Genomic DNA, 9,202 nt, shown 5'->3' on the forward strand with positions numbered 1-9,202 from the left:
GGCTTCTGGATTCTGGAAGAGGCAGAAACAGGGAATAACATGGTGCCATTTCATGGCAGCTGTGGTGAACAAACTTTCTTTCTTTCTTTCTAACACTGGAAATTGAATCTAGGAGTGCTTTACCATTGAGCTACATCTCCAGTCCCTTTTATTTTTAATTTTGAGGCAGGGCCTCCCTAAGTTGTTGAGGATCTTGCTCAGTTGCCCAGATTGGCCTTTAACTTGCCCATCTCCTGCCTCAGCCTCCTGAGTTGATGGGATTACGGGAATGCACCACTGGGCCGGGCTGGCACTTTTTTTTGGAGGGAAGAATGGGTCAGGGGCTCAGTTAAAAAGAGGCAGTGGTCCCTGGGTATCCACAGGGAATTGGTACCAGGACCTAACCCCGATCAGTGGATACCAAAATACTGGAGTTCAAGTCGCTTATGAAATGGCATAATCTTTGCATGAAACCTACACATATTCTATTTGACACTTTAAGTGGTCTCTAGATGACTTGTAATACCTATGGCACACCAGGCATGGTGACGCACGCCTGTAATCCCAGTGGCTCTGGAGGCTGAGACAGGAGGATCGTGAGTTCAAAGCCAGCCTCAGCAATGGCAAGGAGCTAAGCAACCCAGTGAGACTCTGTCTCTAAATAAAATACAAAATAGGGCTGGGGGTGTGGCTCAGTGGTCGAGTGCCCCTGAGTTCAATCCCTGGTACCCCCCCCCCCCCCCAAAAAAAAAAAAAGAAAAAGAAAAAAGAAAAGAAAGAAAAAAGAAAAAGAAACAAATACCTAAGGCAATGTACATGCTGTGCAAATTGATATTTTACTGTATGGTTTAAGAAAACTGTCTGTAAAACTTTTCTTCTGAATGCTTTGAGCCACAGTTGTTGAATCTGCAGGTGTGGAACTGAGGAGACAGATGGCTACTTGCACTTCCCAATTAGGCACCACAGTATTATCAAATAAAAACACAGGCAACCTATTTAAGAAAAACAAGGAATCATTTTTTAGTCCAAGTTGGTCCCATGCAACATATAGGAATACGTTTATCAAAAAGTTACTCACCGCTCAGCTTATCTGAAACTGAAATTTAACTGGGCATCCTGTATTTTATCTGGCAAAACTTTTCCAGATTAGAGCAGAGGACAGTGACCCCAGCCTGACAGCTGTGTGGAAGAAGGAGGAGCAGAAGACAGCAGTCCTGGCCTTCCGTCCAGTAGGAGGAGAGTGACCGTGCATGTGTGGCCAGAGGAGAGCAACTGCACTGCACATCTACCTCCGTGGGATGGCTTTCCCCGTCAGCTTCCATCTAGTGACAACAGCCAGGATCACAAGGCCATCATCCAAGTCCTAGCAGGCAAGGTATTGGTGACCTGCAGGGACACTACAAGATTCTACGGTAGAAACTGTAATACCTCGAATCCACACTTCTAGAGAGGAAGACCCATGGACACCATGAAGAAACAAGGGAAGGAATTGCCCAAAACACACCAGCTGATACATAATAGATCCACTGACAGCACCGTAGGTGAAATGTCAGAGAAGGAGTTCAGAATGAACTTAATTAAAATGATCTGAGAAGCAAAAAGTGAATTTGAGAGCAAAAGATTACTTCAAGAAAGAGATAGAGACTCTGAAAAAAAAAATAAACCAAACAGAAATCCTTAAAATGAAGAATATAATAAACTAAATAAAAATTCAATAGAAAGTATCACCAATAGACTAGATCACTTGAAAGTCAGAATGTCAGATACTGAAGACAAAATACACAATTTTGAAAATAAAGTTGACCACACAGTGAAGATGGTGAGAAACCATGAACAGAACTTCCAAGAATTATGGGACAACATGAAAAGACCAAATCTAAGAATTATTGGGATAGAGGAAGGCACAGAGATACAAACCAAAGGAATGTACAATCTCTTCAATTAAATAATATCAGAAAATTTTCCACACATGAAGAATGATTGGAAAATCAAATACAAGAGACTTACAGGACATCAGTGTACAACACTGCAACAGATCCACACCAAGGCGCATTACCATGAAAAAGCCTAGCATACAGAATAAGGATAGAATTTTAAAAGTTGCAAGAGAAAAGTTTCAGATTATAATATGGGGGAAACCAAATCTCAAAAGATTTCTCAACCCAGATCCTCAAAGCCAGGAGATCCTGGAACACTATATATCAAGCTCTGAAAAAAAAAAAATGGATGCCAACCAAGAATCTTGCATCCAGCAAAATTAAGCATCACATTTGATGATGATATAAAAACCTTCCATGATAAACAAAAATTAAAAGAATTTACATCACAAAAGCCTGCACTACAAAAAATTCTCAGCAAAATATTCCATGAGGAGGAAATGAAAAACAACAATGAAAATCAACAAAGGGAGGAACTATACTAAAGGAAAATCCAATCAAAGGAGAAACCAAGTCAAGTTAAAAACCAAAAATAGGGCTGGGGATGTGGCTCAAGCGGTAGCGTGCTCGCCTGGCATGGGGTTCAATCCTCAGCACCACATACAAACAAAGATGTTGTGTCCGCCGAAAACTAAAAAATAAATATTAAAAATTTCTCTCTCTTTCTCTCTCTCACACACTCTCTCTCCCTCTCTCTTTAAACAACAACAACAAAATCCAAAATAACCAGGAATACAAACCATGTCTCAATAAAAACCCTGAATGTTAATGGCTTAAACTCACCAATCAAAAGACATAGACTGGGCTGGGGTTGTGGCTGAGTGGTAGAGTGCTCTCCTAGCACAGGCAAGGCCCTGGTATTATGCCCAACTACAACTAAAAAAAAAAAAGACATAGACTGGAAGATTGGATTTTACAAAAAGATCCAACAATATGCTGCCTTCAAGAGACTCATCTCATAGGAAAAGACATCCACCTACTGAAGGTGAAAGGATGGGAAAAAACACATCACTCATATGGACCATGTAAACAAGCAGGGGTTTCCATCCTCATATCAGATAAAGTGGTCTTCAAACTAAAGTTAGAAGAGATTAAAGAGGGACATTTCATACTGCAAAAGGGAATCATACATCACCAAGACATAACAATCACAAATATCTATGCCCCAAACAATGGAGGTTCTATGTATATCAAACAAACCCTTCTCAATTTCAAGAAGTAAATAGATCACAACATAATAATACTGAATGACTTTAACACACCTCTCTCACCACTGCACAGCTATTCCAAACAAAAACTAAAGAAAGACTCTATAGAACTCAATAATACAATTAATGATTTAGACTTAACAGACATATATAGAGTATTTCACCCATCATCAAGTGAACACACCTTCTTAGCAGCATATGGATCCTTCTGTAAAATAGACCATCTAATATGCCACAAAGCACCTCTCAACAAATACAAAATATACCCTGTATTCTATCAGATTATAATGGAATGAAACTAGAAATCAATAATAAAATTTAAAAAAGAAGCTACTTCAACACCTGGAGACTAAATAATATAATATTGAATGAGCAATGGATAGCAGAAGACATCAGGGAGGAGATAAAAAATTCTTAGAGGTAAGTGAGAGCACAGATACAACATATCAAAATCTCTGGGACACTACGAAGGTAGTGCTAAGAGGAAAGTTCACTGCATTGAGCTCATTCATTAAAATCATAAAAAGTCAACAAATAAATGACCTAACATTACATCTCAAAGGCCTAGAAAAAGAACAAATCAACACCAAAAGTAGTAGAAGACAAGAAATAATTAAAGTCAGAGCTGAAATCAATGAAGTCAAAACAAAAGAAATAATTCAAAAATTCAAAAAATGAAAAGTTGGTTCTTTGAAAAAATAAATAAAATTGATAAACCTAACTTAGTCACAGTAATGAAGAGGAGAGAGAAACTGAAATTACTAAAAATTTGTGATGAAAAAGGAAATATCACAACAGACACTATTGAAATACAGAAGATAATTAGAAACTATTTTAAAAATTTGTACTCTGATAAAATAGAAAATCTCAATGACACTGACAAATTTCTAGAAATATATGATCTACTCAAACTGAATCAGGAGGATGTACACAATTTAAACAGATCAATTTCAAGAAAGGAAATAGAAGACACCATCAAAAGCCTACCAACAAAGAACATCCCAGGACCAGATGGATTCTCAGCCAAATTCTATAAGACCTTCCAAAAAGATTTAATACCAATACTCTTCAAATGATTTCATGAAATAGAAAAGGAGGGAACCCTTCCAAACTCATTCTGTGAGGTTAACATCACCCTGATACCAAAACCAGACAAAGAAAAATCAAGGAAAGAAAACTTCAGACCAATAATCCTGATGAATGTAGATGCAACATTCTCAATAAAATCTTGGCCAATCGCATACAAAAACATATTAAAAAGATAGTGCACCATGATCATGTGGCGTTCATCCCAGGGATGCAAGTTTGGTTCAACATACAAAAATGAATAAATGTAATACATCACTTCAATAGACTTAAAGAGAAAAATCATGATTATCTCAATAGATGCTAAAAAAGTATTCAATAAAATACAATACCTCTGGGCTGGGGTTGTGGCTCAGTGGTAGAGCACTTTCCTAGCATGTGTGAGGCCCTGGGTTCTATCCTCAGCACTGCATAAAAATAAATGAATACAATAAAGGCCCATCAACATCTAAAAATATATTTTAAAAAATACAGCACCTCTTCATGTTCAAAACACTAGAAAAACTAGGAGTAGTAGGATTATATCTCAATATTGTAAAAGCTGTCTATGCTAAGCCCAAGGCCAACATCATTCTAAATGGAGAAAAATTGGAAGCATTCCCTCTAAAAACTGGAGCAAGACAGGATGCCCTCTTTCACTACTTCTATTCAACATAGTCCTTGAAATTCTAACCAGAGCAATCAGACAGGTGAAAGAAATCAAAGGGAAACAAATCGGAAAAGAAGAACTCAAACTATCATTATTTGCTGATGACATGATTCTATATTTAGAAGACCCCCCAAATTCCACCAGAATAATACAATTATGAATTCTGCAATGTAGTAGGATATAAAATCAATATCCATGAATCAAATGTATTTATATGCATAAGCGATGAATCCACTGAAAGAAAAATTAGGAAAAATACCCCATTCAAAATAGCCTCAAAGAAAATAAAATACTTGGGAGTTTTTTTGATCTAACAAAAGAGGTGAAAGACCTCTACAAAGAAAAAACTACAGAACACTAAAGAAGGAAATTGAAGAAGACCTTAGAAGATGGAAAGACTCTTGGATAGGCAGAGTTAATCTTGTCTAAATGGCCATACTACCAAAACTGTTTTAATTGCATTAAAACAGATTTAATGCAATTTCTATTAAAATCCCAAAGACATTCTTCATAGAACTAGAAAAAGCAATCATGAAGTTCATTTGGAAAAATGAAAGGCCCAGAATAGCCAAAGCAATTCTTAGCAAGAAAAGTGAAGCAGGAGGCATCACGATACCAGACCTTAAACTGTACTACAGAGCTATAGTATCAAAAACAGCATGGTATTGGCACCAAAATAAACATGTAGACCAATGGTACAGAATAGAAGACACAGAAATAAACCCACATAAATACAGTTATCTCATACTACACAAAGGTGCCAAAAACATACATTGGAGAAGGGATAGCCTCTTCAACAAATGGTGCTGAGAAAACTGGAAATCTATATATAGCAAAATGAAATTAAACCCCCATCTCTCTCCCTGCACAAAGCACAACTCAAAGTGGATCAAGGATCTAGGAATAAAACCAGAGACTCTGCACATAATGGAGGAAAAAGTAGGCCCAAATCTTTATCATGTCAGATTAGGCCCCGACTTCCTTAACAAGACTCCTAAAGTGCAAGAAATAAAGTCAAGAATCAATAAATGGGATGGATTCAAACTAAAATGCTTCTTCTCAATAAGAGTAACAATCACGGAGGTAAAGAGAGAGCCTACAGCATGGGAGCACATTTTTGCCACATGCACATCAGATAGAGCACTAATCTCTGGGGTATACAAAAAACTCAAAAAACTTAATACCCAAAACCAAACAACCCAATCAATAAACGGGCTAAGGAACTGAACATACACTTCTCAGAAGAAGATATACATGTGATCAAAAAATATATGAAAAGCATGTTTAACATCTTTAGTAATTAGAGAAATACACATCAAAACTACTCTAAGATTTCCTCTCACCCCAGTCAGAACGGCAGTTATCAAGAATACAAGCAATAGGGGCTGGGGTTGTGGCTCAGTGGTGGGGCATTTGCCTAGCACGTGTAGGCCCTGGGTTCGAGTCTCAGCACCACACAAAAATAAATAAATTTAAAAAGATATTGTATCCATCTTCAACTACAAAAAAAAATTAAAAAAGAATACAAGCAATAATAAGTGTTGGAGAGGATGTGGGGAAAAAGGCACACTCATACATTGCTGATGGGACTGCAAACTGGTGCAACCCATCTGGAAAGCATTTTGGAGATTCCTTAGAACACTTGGAATGGAACCACAATCTGACCCAGCTATCCCACTCCTCAGCCTATACCCAAATGACTTAAAATCAGCATACTATAGTAACGCAGCTATGTCAATATTTATAGCAGCGGAATTCACAATAGGCTAAACTGTAGAAGCAACCTAGATGCCCTTCAATAGATGAATGGATAAAGAAACTGGTAAAATATACACAGAGGAATATTACTCAGCAGGAAAAGAGAATAAAATTATGGCATTTGCAGGTAAATGGATGGAGTTGGAGAATATCATGCTAAGCAAAGTAAGCCAATCTCCCAAAACCAAAGGCCCAAAGTTTTCTCTGCTTAGTGAGTGCTGATCTATAATGGGGGAGGGGCGTAGGAAGAATGGAGGATCTTTGAATTGGGCAAAGGGGAGGGAAGGGAGAGGTTATGAGGGTAGGAAAGATGGTGATATGAGATGGACATCATTACCCTAGGTACATGTGTGATGGCACGAATCGTGCGTCTCTACACCGTGTTCAACCAGAGAATTGAAATATTGAGCAACATTTGTGTATGATGAATTGAAATGCATTCTGCTGTCATATACAACTAAGTAGAACAAATAAAAATGAATAAATATAATTAAACAAAACTTTTCCAGATCAACCGTGGAGTTAACCCACATGAGAGGCCAATGTGAGGGATTTCTTGAAAGTTTGAGGTCACCTGTCCTGACCCAACCCTCATGTGGCTGCAATCGGAGGTGTGTCCAGATCAAATCTAGACTCACTGGAGATCTTAGATGGCACATTTTTTTTCCCTCTTGAGCGGCCTTGCCAGGTTGTCCAGGCTGGCCTCAAACGCCTGGGTTCACACGGTCCTCCTGCCTCAGCCTCCTGAGCAGCTGGGAGGACTGGTGCGGGCCCCACACTGGGCTAGAGACAGCCTTGGTCCTTCCTGTCCTCAGTCCTCCTTTCTGGACAAGGACATGCTTGCAGTTGCCAGGGCTGCTCAGATGGTGACATTCTCGAGTCCTCTGCTCATGTGTGGTCCCTGTTCACATGACCGGTTGCGTGTACCGTTATTTTCATTCAAATCGTTCAGATTTCCAAACATGAAAACACAGCATTATAGCATAATGTTCTCAAGGTTCTTCTGTTGGGACAGGTGCCAGGATTTTTGTCCTGATTGTAAAGGCTGAGTGATGTTCCATTGTGCAAAGAGGTGACATTTCGTTTCTCCATTCCCACGTTGACTAAACACACATCCATGCTTGTCATCCAGAGACTCAGGAGGCAGGAGGATGGTAAGTTCCAGGTCAGCCCAACAACTCAGCAAGACCCTGCCTCAAGATAAAATAAAAGGGGCTGGGGGCTGGGGCTCAGAGGTAGAGCACTTGCCTAGTATGCGTGAGGCCCTGGGTTTGATCTCAGCACCATATAAAAAATGAAGATACTGTGTCCATCTATATCTAAAAAATAAATATTAAAAGGGGGGGCTGGGGATATGGCTCAGTGGTAGTGTTGCCGAGTTCAATCCCAGTACAGAAAGAAGGAAGGGAATATAAATCAACCTTTTTTTCTGAACCCAGGGCCTCAAGCATGATAGGCATAGCGCTCTACCACCCAGCCACGCTCCCAGCCCCAAATCAACTACTTTTAAAAAATCTGTTTAGGGCTGGGCTGGGACTCAGTGGTAGAGCGTTTGCCTAGCATGTGTGAGGCACTGGGTTCGATCCTCAGCACCACATATAAAAATAAATAAAATAAAGGTCTATTGACAACTCCAAAAAAAAAATCTTTTTATTTTAGAATAATGACAGTCTTGCAGGAAGGTGTAATGATAGTGTAGGAGCTGGGGTGCCACTCGGTGGTAGAGCACATGCTTAGTGCAGGTGGGGCCTGGGTTCAATCCCCAGCACCAAAAAGAAAAAAAAGTAGAGCAGAGCAGTCCCAGTACCCTGTGTGCGGCTTCTCCAGTGGTGACATGTGACAGAACAATATCATTTCAAAACCAGGCACTGATATGATCTGGAGCCTGCATTCAGATTTCAATAGCTCTACAAGCCTGGCTGAGGGTGTTGATGCGATTTCATCATGCGTACAGATTTGTGTAACCAACACCACAATTATGAGGCTTAATACTTTTATTTAACCAAGGAAACTTTGGAAGCCTCCAGCAAAGGGAAAGGAGACGCCATCTGCTGGGAAGGACCGCCTGTGTAAAGGGTGAGGCCAAAGGCGGCACCTCCTGTGGCACAGTCTAGCTGGTCCCCAGGAGCTGGGGGGCTTTTTGTCCAACAGAGAGGCTGTGTGTCCAGAAGCGTCAGACAAGCCAGGCGCGGTGGTGACGCCTGTAATCCCAGTGGCTCAGGAGGCTGAGGCAGGAGGATCATGAGTTCAAAGCCAGCCTCAGCAATACCGAGGCCCTAAGCAACTCAGTGAGACCCTGTCTCTAAGATACAAAATAGGGCTGGGGATGTGGCTCAGTGATCAAGTGCCCCTGAGTTCAATCCCTGGCTTCACCCCCCCCCCCCCCCCGCCAAATGCAGCATCAGTCACCAGCTCTGAGGCACCCCTGCAATGAGGGAGAGTTCAGAAGGAGTCACTGCCTGCCTGCAGCTGCATGCGCTGCTCTGTGTTGCCAAGTTCTCTTGCTGGAGAAACACTGTAGCTGGCCACTGTACGTTCACAAGGAACCTGGGAAGGAGCAACAAGCACTGTTCCCATTTCACAGG

This window comes from Marmota monax, unplaced genomic scaffold (assembly GCF_021218885.2).
Source record: "Marmota monax isolate L192 unplaced genomic scaffold, Marmota_monax_Labrador192_F-V1.1 WCK01_AAM20220418_F8-fsc00102, whole genome shotgun sequence".
In the NCBI taxonomy this organism is placed as follows: Eukaryota; Metazoa; Chordata; class Mammalia; order Rodentia; family Sciuridae; genus Marmota; species Marmota monax.